Here is a 13,295-nt window from a genome sequence, read left to right as displayed (position 1 = left end):
ATATACTTGAGCCTGTATGAAAACCCAGTGATATAATGGGAAGCCCTGGCTTCAGATATTAGGTAATTGCCTATGTTTTCCAACCCAGCAGATCGCTCCTTTTTCTGAAGGGGTCGGAGATGGGGCTGAGGCTTTTGGTGCTGGAGGTCTGGAATTCAATACCTGCTGATCCCCATGGTGTCTATGTGTGTGTGTGACTCTAATTCCAGACCATAGCATGTACCTGCTGAGAAGAGAGAGAGAGAGATGCATGGGTGTTTTCTCATCGAAAGAAACTGCCAGTTAGGAGCATTTGGGAAATTTTATACTGAGATGTGTGATCGATGGGACATGATTCCTGAAGCAACTGGGAATACCTGAGCTCAGAGAGACACAACACCTAATTAATGCATTCAGTGAACCAAAGCTACCCTCAGTTAATTGGTGCTCTGGGGATTAATTTGTCCCACTCTTTCCTACTGTGTTATTAAATGGTGCAATTTCTACCAGAGTTACAGAGTATGACATTATTGGTATATTTCATCCAGCTGCTTTCAGTGCAAGCGAAGTACTGTGTAGAGCTGATCCACAATGGGGATTTCTTTGTGGAGACCAAAATCTTTTAGCTAAAAACTTAATAGTTTGACTCAAAAGTACCATGGGGGTTCCTCAGATACCACACACCACCAATCTCTTCCATGGACCAGATTCGCAGGCTAGACTATATCCCCCATGATGCATGATGGTTTCTCCTCTTGCTGAACTGCCCTGGAACATCATCAGAGTCCCACAGCCATGGTTTTGGGAGGAGGGATTTTTGGTATTTTGATGGAAAGCTTATAATTTCCAGGGAAAAGATAATTTCTTGGAAAAAATAGTTAAATGGAAAATCCAATTTCCTATAAAAAAAACTTCTCAAGAAAAATGATCAACCAGCCTTAGCAACAAATTGGGAATAAAAGAACCAGAAGTTAGGTACAGGTTGTCATAAATATAAAGGGAAGGGTAAACTCCTTTAAAATCCCTCCTGGCCAGAGGAAAAATCCTCTCACCTGTAAAGGGTTAAGAAGCTAAAGGTAACCTCGCTGGCACTTGACCAAAGGGACCAATGAGGAGACAAGATACTTTCAAAATCTGGGAGGAGGGAGAAGGGTCTGTGTCTGTTTGTATGATGCTTTTGCTGGGGACAGAACAGGAATGGAGTCTTAGAATTTAGTAAGTAATCTAGCTAGGTATGTGTTAGATTATGATTCCTTTAAATGGCTGAGAAAATAGCTGTGCTGAATAGAATGAATATTCCTGTCTGTGTGTCTTTTTTGTAACTTAAGGTTTTGCCTAGAGGGATTCTCTATGTTTTGAATCTAATTACCCTATAAGGTATTCACCATCCTGATTTTACAGAGGTGATTCTTTTTTACTTCTATTAAAAGTCTTCTTGTAAGGAAACTGAATGCTTTTTCATTGTTCAAAGATCCAAGGGTTTGGGTCTGTGGTCACCTATGCAAATTGGTGAGGATTTTTACCAAACCTTCCCCAGGAAGTGGGGTGCAAGGTTTGGGAGGATTTTGGGGTGAAAGATGTGTCCAAACTACGTTTTCTCAGGAACCCAGATAAAGTTTGGTGGTGGCAGTGGAAGTCCAAGGGTAAAATAGTTTGTACCTTGGGGAAGTTTTAACCTAAGCTTGTAAATGTAAGCTGAGGAGGTTTTCATGCAGGTCCCCACATCTGTACCCTAGAGTTCAGAGTGAGGAAGGAAACTTGACACAGGTGAAACATACTAATTGTTTCCGGCTGTAGCTGATATCATCTCAGTTATTCCTGGTTCCAGAATCACCTTATTTTCCTGGCCTCAGTAGGTGGAATGTAAAACCTGTAAGACATGTAACAGTACTCCAGATTATCTAGCTATTGATACCATGGTGATTGGCATGCTATACTATGTCCTTCCCTTGCTCGGTTACTCCCCAAAGTAGGAAACATAGGTTCACTCATTTTGCTTGATGGAGACCATATGATGACCAGAGGAGTTCAGGGGGAGGCCACAGCATGCTATGGACTTGTGCAGTTCATAAAAATGTCACAAAACTATCTCACTTGTATGCATATTATCTGAACACAGAGCTCAGCTCTAAGATGCTAAATAATTCTGCGAGTCAACTAGAAATAGCCATATGCTCATCGCAAATATTAATAATACTTTTTATAATGTATGTGAAGTTATAAGATGACACTGTATGATGTTATTCATACATGTTCCAAACTGAGGCTGGCAAACTGGTCCCTCTTGGACAAAGAAATGTGTGCTCTGATTAATTTTGTATCTAAACAGAAATCAGAGTCATCAAGGAGGAAGGGAGACAAAGGAAGCCCAAGAAAGGTAAGGAAAAAGTAGCAGGGAACATCCTTCTACAAAGACATTTTGTCTTGTCTTAACCATGTGGAAATGTTTCTCAAAGTGAGGATAGGACTATAAAAAGAGGGGGAAGACATCGCAAGGCACCAATCTCTCTCTCTCTCTCTCTCTCTCTCTCTGCCCATTGATTCATTGGATCTGATGGGATAAAGGAAGCAGCCATTGGACTGGGGGAAGGGTCCTGACCTCAGATGTTTGCTCAGTAAGACTGCTGAAAGCATGTGGTGAGGAAAGTTTTGCTTTGAATTTCACATCATTTGTTAATTTAGGCACAAGTTGCATTCTAGCTTTATTTTTCTTGAAACTATGTCTGATTTCTATGCCTCCTCATTTGCAATCACTTAAAATCTATCTTTGTCATCGATATTTTTTTTTATTTTATCTAATCCAGTGTTTATAAATAGAAGTGTCTGAGAAACTAAGTTCCACATAAGTTAGTGTTATTAAAGAAATAATGGACAATGTAGCTTGTATTGTCCAGGAGAGGACTGGGCAGCACAGGACATACATTTCGGGAGGGAAATCGAAGACTGGGGAGTGTGTTGGGGTCACCCTGCAGTATAACCAAGGGTGGTGAGAGCCTGAGTGTCACCCAATTATTCCTGTGCAGGCTGCAGTTACACACACATGCTCAGGGTGTGATTTGCATGCGAGACAGTTTTTTGTGAGTGGCCAGGTGGAAACCACTTTATGAAGGGTTTGCAAGGTTGTAGGAGGGTGTGACACAGCTGCGAATTAGTCTGAGTTGGACCCGGGTATGTCACAGCCACCAACCTAGAAAATATCCCAGTAACACCAAAGGTGTGGTGCTGACTGACAGGAGTGTTCGACTGACATGAAAGGGTGAAGTCACCACAGGGGTGGGCCCATGCACTGATCCATGGCTGCAGATGCATAAAGCCATTGTGGTCATGACCTACCCCCAAGGAGATCCCTGGTAGGCCCAGTGATGACTCTTCCCTTCTTCAATATGGGAGCAGAAATTATCCCCCACGGGTCTCAAGGCTTGGCTGGTATTATCAGGGCTCCAGGGCATGTTGGTGCCCCCTTCTCCTAAGTGGTGCCAACCTGTGAGACATTACAGGGTTGATTGTATTTGGTGGAAAGATTGATGATACAAGTCAACTATATTCTTTGGTATAATCCGTGGGCGATGGGTTACAAAGAATGTACACAACGTCCTGCTTCCCTGAACACCACTAGAAACAACCAACAGCCAACAATCTCTGTATTTAGAAACTCCCAAGTCTGTCACTCCAGGTCTGTGCCCAGGAAACACTATGCCCCTACTTCCTCTAGTAACTCATAACTCCTCCTCCTGGCTTCTCTGCCTCCTGTGACCCGGAGGTGCCTGGGACAGTCCTCATTGAAAATGCCAACATCAGGGCAGGCTACAAAAAGGAGGATATTCCCCAAACTGGTGGTTAACACTCAAGATCTCTGCAGCATCTCTGCAGATGCTGCTACAAAATATCTCCAAACAGGCCAGCACCCTCCCAATTCTTTTGTTAGTTTTCTTTATTTCCCATAAGTTATAGTCCGTGAAACAGAGTGTGACATTGCACCCCATAATCCTTTACAGAAATATGCTTATGAGTGTAAATATGACATAACTGGAATGTGGTTTATGCTAGATAGGCCATGTAACATAGCTCTGCAAAGGCTATCATCTATTGGATATCTTCATCCTATTTCCTTGCATGTATCAATTTTGTATTAGAAGTTACGAATATTGGCTATGTACTTATTTGATTTTAAGTAGCCTCAGTGAAGCAGTTGGTCAGCTTCTTGAGAAAAGTCTATTCTCTGTAAGTGCCCATTCAAGAAACACTTAAGCTAACAATGAACTTTGAAAGACGCCAATCCACAACTGAGCTTTCCTGGGAATGTGGCATGGGAGCTGGGCATCTCAGTGTTAGAGACAGGAACACTTCTTAAGTTGTTTTCAGTTAAGCCTGTGGCTAGTGGGGGATGTGGTTCAGACTTGGCTCTGTGTTTGCAGCAGGAAAGTGTGTGTGTCTCAAACAAGATAAGGTACTTAAGTACCAAGCTGGCAAGGAAAACAGGCTCACGGGTAGTCTAGGCACACCCAGAGGCAGTCACAAAGGGTTTTCTGTGACCCAACCCATCACACAGAGTTTAGGAATTAAATTGCAAAACAATGGGGGAGGATGGGAAGGATAGGAAAAGAACCGATGGACTTCAATTGCAGAAAGTGCAGTTTAGGGTGGACAATAGGAAAGGAAACCCAGCAGTGAGGGTGGCTAAGTACTGGAATAACTTTCCCAGGAAGACCTCTCAAGGTCTCTTCCAGTCCTATTATTCTATGATCTCACGAAGAGCCCTGCACTGGGAGGAGGGCAGACATTAGCCTGAGCACTGGCAGGCCAAGGGACACACACCTGCCTCCACTTGATATTCAGCTCCACTGTGCCCCTCACCACATGCACACACATTGTGCCCAATGCACACCAAACACATACACAAACACATAGTGTCCACTGCTCACCAAACATAAATACACAAAATGCCCACTTCAGAGACCCACTTTCAAATTGCTTCTCCCCATCAGACAAAGGGGGGATTGACCGGGATCTCCCACTTCCCACAGGAGTGATCTAATCACTCATTTAAAGTCTACAAGGGAAGCAGCACCATTACCGTCTCTTCCATTCCCATCCCTTTTGTCAGTGTGGCCCTACAATGTCTTTGCATTTACATCAAAAAGTATCCAGGAAGGAAAGGAAATGTTCCATTTCTGGTCATATAAATAGTTCCTTCGACCCCCACAGGACATTTCTGTCAATGTTTTCAATTTGCCAAATATTTAAGGAATTTTTAGATTTGGTTCAGGTTGAAATGAATTTGTTTTTCCATTTTTTGTTATGCCCCATGAACTAAAAAATCTGCTATTGGCCCAGCTCTTTCCATTTCTTACTCTCTGTAACCTGAGCTGTACAATTCCCAGAATCCCTATTCTTCAGAGTCCATAGGATTTACCCGCAGAACTAAGAGTAAGACCTCATAGCTAACCAGCTGATGTGGTATAAACATTTAGTGTCTGATATGACTTTTTCTTTCTGTTTAATTTATGTGCTCGAGAAAACTCACCCTTTCCATATTATTTTGTATTCAGCTCAGTGCAGATTCTCACAGTGGACGTACACCACCATGTTCTCTTTCGGATATGTTTCAAAGTAGCAGCCGTGTTAGTCTGTATTCGCAAAAAGAAAAGGAGTACTTGTGGCACCTTAGAGACTAAGGTGCCACAAGTACTCAAATAAATTGGTTAGTCTCTAAGGTGCCACAAGTACTCATTTTCTTCTTTCGGATATGTTACCCTTGTACTTATTTGTTTTGTTGCTCCCTTAACTTAAAATAAAGGCCATTTTGATGGAAATCACCTTTCTCCTCCACATGCATGGATACAAACCAGGCGACAATCTCTACAACAACCCCACAGAGGAAATAAAGGGCTGCAGAATATCAGGAGGGGGTGCAAAACTCCCTTTCATTCAGCCATGGAAACCACACACTTCATACTTGCAACTGCAAAACAAAACCAAAGCCACTACAAAGCAGAAGGAGATAGATTAGACGCCTCCCTCTTCTTCCCCAATACAAATACCTCAATGCTTTTGAAGCACAATGCAAATATTCACACATCTGAAACAGGTGCCTCCTGGAATTTTGATGGGGTAATAGGCAAATAAAGTCCTGTTTTTAGTTGGGGCCTGCAGGCCCCGTTGGAATACAAACCAATTAATAATAATAACAATATGGCTCTGCAAAATTACATTACAATTGTAAATTGAATTCACTTGTTTCCACTCCCCGTCACTAAACCAGTACAGAGTTAAACAGATTCAATAATTGGTTAGGAATTTATTCATTGCTCTCCTCAGGGCGTCCTTCACCTCCGTGTTCCTCAGGCTGTAGATGAGGGGGTTCAACATGGGGATCACCAGCGTGTAAAACACTGAGGCCACTTTCTGTGTCCATGGAATAGCTGGAGGTGGGACATAAATACTTAAAGAAGACAGTACCAAAATACAGGACCACCGCAGTCAAGTGGAAGAGCAGGTGGAGAAGACTTTGCACCGGCCCTCGGCAGAGAGGATCTTAAAGACAGTGGAGATGATATAGACATAGGAGAGGAGGATGGTCACAAAGATGCTCACTGCAATGCACAACGTGAAAGCAAATATCATAATCTCATTGATGCGGGTGTCAGAACAGGATAGTGCCAGCAGCGGGGGGATCTCACAGAAGAAATGATTGATGGTGTTGGAACTGCAGAATGACAGCCAAAATGTACAACACGTGTATATCACTGAATCCAAAACCCCCACAGCGTACACTACAGCCACCAGCTGTTTACAAAGCTGCCGGGACATAGTGACCATATAGAGCAGTGGATTACAGATGGCCACATAACGGTCATACGCCATCACAGTCAGCAATAAGCCCTCAATATGTGCAAAAGCGATAGAGAGAGACATTTGCACAGTGCAGGAAGTGTAAGAAATGCTTTTCCTCTCGGCTAAGAAATTCCGCAGCATCTTAGGGGAAATTGTCGAGGAAAGGCAGAGGTCACAGACAGACAAATTCCTGAGGAAAAAGTACATGGGGGTGTGGAGTCAGGGGTCAATCATGATTAACATGATCATTCCCACATTGCCCAGAAGGGTGATACCATAAACCAGTAGGAACACCCCAAACAGGGGAACCTGCATCTCCGGACGATCTGTCAATCCTGAGAGAATGAACTCAGTCACCTCCGAGTGATTTCCTTCTTCCATCTCCTCTTAACAGAGTTTAGGCTGCTACAGAGATGTGGGCAGGCGAATGGTGTGGAAAACCTGCTTCTTCTCTGTAATGGAGTAAGTGAAGATAAACGGAGATCAGTTTCTCAATGGACATCAGTACGGGCTCCTGAAAGGGCTTAGTCCACCGAGCCAGATGTTCACACCTGTCATTCCAGGTGTTCGATAAAATGCAGATACTGTGCAAATACAATGACACGCAGGTTATGCCCCTCATGCAAACACTCCTGTTCACTAATGCGAACAGAAAACAGTGACTTGTGACTCTGTTGTGAGAGAATCAGTGTGAAAATCTTCTCAGTCTGAAGAGATTATTTGTTAGTGGAAGAAGGGATCAGAGTCAAGGAGTCTCAATCTTTCTACCCTCTTTGGGCTAGCAGAGCTCTATGGCTTGGCATGTTAGTTTGGGATAAAGTTTAGTTACTGTGCTCATTAAGCTTTTTGGCATTTACTTGAGCCTGTATGAAAACCCAGAGACATAATGGAAAGCCCTGGCTTCAGTGACTATGTAATTGCTTACTTTTTTCCAACAGAGAATGTCGCTCCTTTAGCGGAAGGGGTAGGAGTTGGGACTGAGGCTTTTAGTGCTGGAGGTCTTGAATTTAATACCTGCTGATCACCATGCTGTCTGCATGTGGGCGTGTTTGACTGTAATTCAGGACAATAGCAAGTACCTGCTGAGAAGAGAAAGAGAGATGTTTTGGTGTTTCCCCATCGACAGAAACTGCCAGTTTGGAGCATTCAGGAAGATTTATACTCTCATTTGTGATCTGTGGGACATGATTCCTGAAGCAACTGGGAATAACTGAGCTCAGAAAGCCATAAGAGCTAATTAATGCATTCAGTGAACCAAAGCCACCCTCAGTGTAATTTGTGCCCTGGGGATTAATTCGACCTCCTCTTTCTTACTGTGTTCTTAAATGATGCAATTTCTACCAGAGTTACAGAGTATGAGGTTAGGGTTATATTTCATCCTGCTGTTTTCAGTGCAAGCCGAGTACTCTGTAGAGCTGATCCACAAAGGTTTTTTTTTTTTTTCTGGAGACCAAAATCGTTCTGCTATAACTTAACATTTGAGCTCGGAAATACCATGGGGGTGCCTTAGATACCACACACCACCAATCTCTTCCATGGGCCAGGCTCCCAGGCTGGACTACATTCCCCATGATGCATGATGGTCTCTCCTCTTGCTGAACTGCCCTGGAACATCATCAGAGTCCCACAGCCATGGTTTAGGGAGGACGGGAGTTTGGTATTTTGAGGGAAAGCTGATAATTTCCAGGGAAAAGATAATTTCTTGGAAAAAATAGTTAAATTGAAAATCCAATTTCCCACCAAAAAAACTTTTCAAGAAAAAATTTCAAACAGGCTTAGCAACAAATTTGGAATCAACGGAACAGAAGGTTAGATACAGGTGAAACGTACTAACTGTTTGCAGGTGTAGGTGATATCTTCTCAGTTATTCCTGGTTCCAGAGTAACTTCCTTGTCCTGGCCCCAGTAGCTGGAATGTAAAACATGTAAGATGTGTAAGAGTACTCCAGATTATCAAGCTATTTATAGGATGCTAATCATCACGGTATCCTATGTCCTTCCCTTGCTAGGTTACTCCCCAAAGTAGGAAAGGTGGGTTCATTCATTTTGCTTGATGGAGACCACATGATGACCAGAGGAGCTCAGGGGGAGGCCACAGCATACTCCAGATTTCTGCAGTTCTCAAAACTATCCCACTTGTAAGCATATTATCTGCACACAGAGCTCAGCTTTAAGATGTTAAATAAATCTATGAGTCAACGAAGAATAGTAATGCTGTCATTGTAAATATTAATACATTTTTGACAATGTATGTGAAGTTATAACATTACACAGTATCATGTTATTAATACATGTTCCAAACGGAGGCTGGCAAACTGCTCTGTCTTAAACAAAGAAACTTGTGTTCTACTTAATTTTGTATACAAACAGCTGAGGAAAAAGCAGCAAGGAACATCCTTCTACATAGACATTTTGTCTTCTGGTGACCAGGTAGAAATGTTTCTCAAAGGTGGAATATGACTATAAAAAGAAGGGGCAGACATCCCAAGTCACTGTACTCTCTCTCTCTCTCTCTCTCTCTCTCTCTCTCTCTCTGCCCATTGATTCACTGGATCTGATGGGAGAAATGAACCAGCCATTGGACTTGGGGAAGGCTGCTGACCTCAGATGTTTGGTCAGTAAGAGTGCTGAAACTTGTCGTGAGGAAAGTTTTGCTTTGAATTTCACATCATTTGTTAATTTAGGCACAAGTTGCATTCTAGCTTTATTTTTCTTGAAACCATGTCTGACTTCTATGCCTCCTTATTTGCACTCACTTAAAATCTACATTTGTAGTCAATAAAGTTTTTTTTTATTTTATCTAATCCAGTGTGTTTAAATAGAAGTGTCTGAGAAATTAAGTTGCACGCATGTTAGTGTTATTAAAGAAATAGTGGACAATGTATGTGAAGATATAAGATTACACTGCATCATGTTATTCATACATGTTCCAAACTGAGGCTGGCAAACTGGTCTCTCTTAAACAAAGAAATGTGTGCTCTGCTTAATATTGTATCTAAACTGTAACCAGAGTCATTAAGCAGCAAGGGAAACAAAGGTAGCCCAAAAAGGTGAGGAAAAAGCAGAAGGGAACATACTTGTACATAGACTTTTTCTCTTCCAGGAAATAGGTGGAAATGTTTCTCAAAGGGGGGTAAAACGATAAAAAGAAGGGGCAGATATCACAAGGCACCGCTTTCGCTCTCTCGCTCTCTCGCTCTCCTCCTCCCACCCTCCCCCCGCCCCCTCTCTCTCTGCCCATTTATTCACTGCATCTGAAGGGAGAAAGGAAGCAGCCATTGGACTGAGGGAGGGGTCCTAACCTAAGACATTTGGTAAGTAAGACTGCTGAGAGCATGTGGTGAGGAAACTTTCCTTTTGAATTTCACATAATTTATTAACTTAGGCAGAAGTTGCATTCTAGCTTTATTTTTCTTGTAACCATGTCTGACTTCTATGCCTTCTCATTTGCACTCACTGAAAAACTTTTTATTCAATAAACTTTGTTTTATTTTTTTTATCTAATCCAGTGTGTTTAAATAGAAATGTCTGAGAGTTCCATGCATATTAGTGCTGATAAAGAAATAATGGACAATGTAACTTGTATTCTTCAGGAGAGATTTAAACAGCACATGACATACATTTCGGGAGGGAAATCAAAGACTGGGGAGTGTGTTGGGGTCACCCTGCAGTATAATCAAGGGTGGTGACAGCCTGAGTGTAACCCAACTATTCCTCTCCAGGCTGCAGTTACACACACACACTCAGGGTGTGATTTGCCTGCTAGATGGTTGTTTGTGAGTGGCCCAGGTGGAAGCCACTTCAGGAAGGCATTGCAAGGCTGCAGGCAGGTGTGACACAGCTGCTGCTTAGTCTGGGTTGGACCCTGGTATGTCAAAGCCACCAGCCTAGAAAATATCCCAGTAACACCAAAGGTGTAGTGATGACTGACAGTAGTATTCGATTGACATGAAAGGGTGAGGTTACCACAGGGATGGGACCATGCACTGATCCATGGCTGCAGATTCACAAGGAAATTGTGGTCATCCCCTACCTCCAAGGAGATCCCTGGCAGGCCCAGTGATGACTCTTCCCTTCTTCACTATGGGAGCAGAAATTATCCCCCATCGGTGTCAAGGCTTGGCTGGTATTATCAGTGCTCCAGGGCATGTTGGTGCCCCCTTCTCCTAAGTGGTGCCCACCTGTGAGGCGTTGCAGGGTTGATTGTTTTAGGAGCAAAATTGATGATCCAAGTCAGCTATATTCTTTTGTATAATCCGTGGGGAAGGGGTTACAAAGAATGGACACAAAGTCCTCCTTCTGTGAACACCAGTAGAAACAACCAACAGCCAGCAATCTCTGAATTCAGAAACTCCCAAGTCTGTCACTCCAGGTTTGCACCCAGAAAACACAATGCCCCTACTTCCTCTAGGAACTTACAACTCCTCCTCCTGGCTTCTGTGCCTCCTGTGATGTGGAGGTGCATGGGGCACTCCTCACTAAAATGCCAAGGTCAGGGCAGGCTCCAAGAAAGAGGATATTCCCGAAACTGGTGGTTAACACTCAAGATCTCTGCAGTATCTTTGTAGATGCTTCCACAAAATATCTCCGAGCAGGCCAGCTCCCTCACGAACCTTTTTTTAGTTTTATATACTTCCTGTAAGTTATAGTCCATGAAACAGAGTGTGACGTTGCACCCCATAACACTTCATAGAAATATGCTTATGAGTGTAAATATGACGTAACTGGAATATGTTTTATGCCAGATGTGCCATGTTACATATCTCTGCAAAGGCTATGCTCTACTGGATATATTCATCCTCTTTGCATTCATGTGTCATGTTTGTATTCAAAGTTATGAATATTGGCTACGTACTTTCTTGATTTTAAGTAATCTCAGTGAAGCAGTTGGTCAGCTACTTGAGAAAGACTATTCTCTGTAAGTGCACATTCAAGAAACACTTAAGCTAACAATGATCTTTGAGAGATGTCAATCCACATGTGAACTTTCCTGGGAATGTGGTTGTCCTCTTCTAAGGAACTGAGTCATGCATGGACATGTGACTTGCCCATGTGACTCCAAAACTCCATCTTGGAGCTGGATTCTGCATCCGAGAGGAAAAGGAGTTTCCAACCACAAACCATAAAATATATAAGCCCATGGGGAAACCCCTCCATTTTGTCTTCAGTTTGCACAAAATATAGCCTGTCCACCCCACAGAGATGCCTGAAAGAAACTGGAACAAAGGAGAATAACTACAGGGGTGTGAGTGATTGCAGGACCCAGACTAGGAGGAAGTCTAGTCAGTAAAAGAGGCTTAATGGAACATCTCTGAGGGTGAGATTTACCTCCATTTAGTTTTTACTGTATTGGGCTTAGACTTACATGTTTTATTTTATTTTGTTTGGTAATTCACTTTGTTCTGTCTGTTATTACCTGGAACCACTTAAATCCTACTTCTGTATTTAATAAAATCACTTTTTACTAATTAAGTAACCCACAGTATGTATTAATAATGGGGGTCAAACAGCTGTGCATATCTCTCTATCAGTTTTACAGAGGGCGATCAATTTATGAGTATACCTAGTATAAATGTAATAGAGGTTTAAACCAATTTATTGGGGTTTGGACCCCATTCGGAGCTGGTCATCTGAGTCCTGGAGACAGGAGTACTTCTTAAGCTGTTTTCACTTGAGCCTGCAGCTTGTTCGGGACATGGTTCAGACTTGGATCTTTATTTGCAGCAGGCAATCGTGCCTGGCTCATACAAGGTAAGGTACTGAAGTCCTAAGTTGGAAGGGAAAACAGGCTCAGAGGTAGTCTAGTCACATCAGGTGGCAGTCCCAAAGAGGTTTGTGAGACACAGCCTGTCACACAGTGTTTAAGAATAAAATTGCAAAACAATGTGGGAGTAGGGGAAGAATAAGACAAGAACCGATGGACTTCAATTGCAACAAGGGTGGTTTAGGTTGGACATTGGGAAAAACATCCCAACATTGAGGGTGGCTAAGCAGTGGAATAACTTGCTCAGGTAGGTTGTAGCTAGATTTCCCAACTGTTCTTTTTGATTGGCAGCTTCTCTGAGGCCTGGTTTATGCTTAAAAATTAGATCAACAGAGCTCCATCACACAGGGCAGGGAAACTTTTCACCTCCCGTGTGAGGCAGTTAGCTTGTATGGCCCTCAGTGTAATTCTTCCATTGACCAAGCTACTGCCTCTCAGAGAAGTGGATTAATCACATTGAAGGAAAAACCCTTCCATCAACATGGAAAGCATCTACACTGTGGTGCTGTTGCAAATCACAGATGAGTCAATGTAATGGCTTTAGTACAGACATTCCCTGAATTGACTGGGGGGTTTTCCCCCTTCCTATTAAAGCTATTTTTCTCTCCTTTTCTGTCATTCTTCTACCTCCCTTGTAAAGGTCTTTCCTTCTTTGATAGGTAAATATGTCCTGAAATTTTTACTCTCAGCTTAATTGCTTCCTTCCCCTCCCATGAATG

The 13,295-nt window shown here is 42.7% G+C and overlaps 1 pseudogene; it reads right to left on the bottom strand.

The window, feature by feature from the left end:
* Positions 1-6,258: 6,258 nt before the first annotated feature.
* LOC125629745 (olfactory receptor-like protein OLF1) lies at positions 6,259-7,194 on the bottom strand (annotated as a pseudogene).
* Between the last annotated feature and the right edge of the window lie 6,101 nt (positions 7,195-13,295).

This window comes from Caretta caretta, chromosome 6, assembly GCF_965140235.1.
Source record: "Caretta caretta isolate rCarCar2 chromosome 6, rCarCar1.hap1, whole genome shotgun sequence".
NCBI classification, from domain to species: domain Eukaryota; kingdom Metazoa; phylum Chordata; order Testudines; family Cheloniidae; genus Caretta; species Caretta caretta.
The sequence above is the reverse complement of the archived record's forward strand: the minus strand, read 5'-3'. Positions and strand labels throughout refer to the sequence as shown.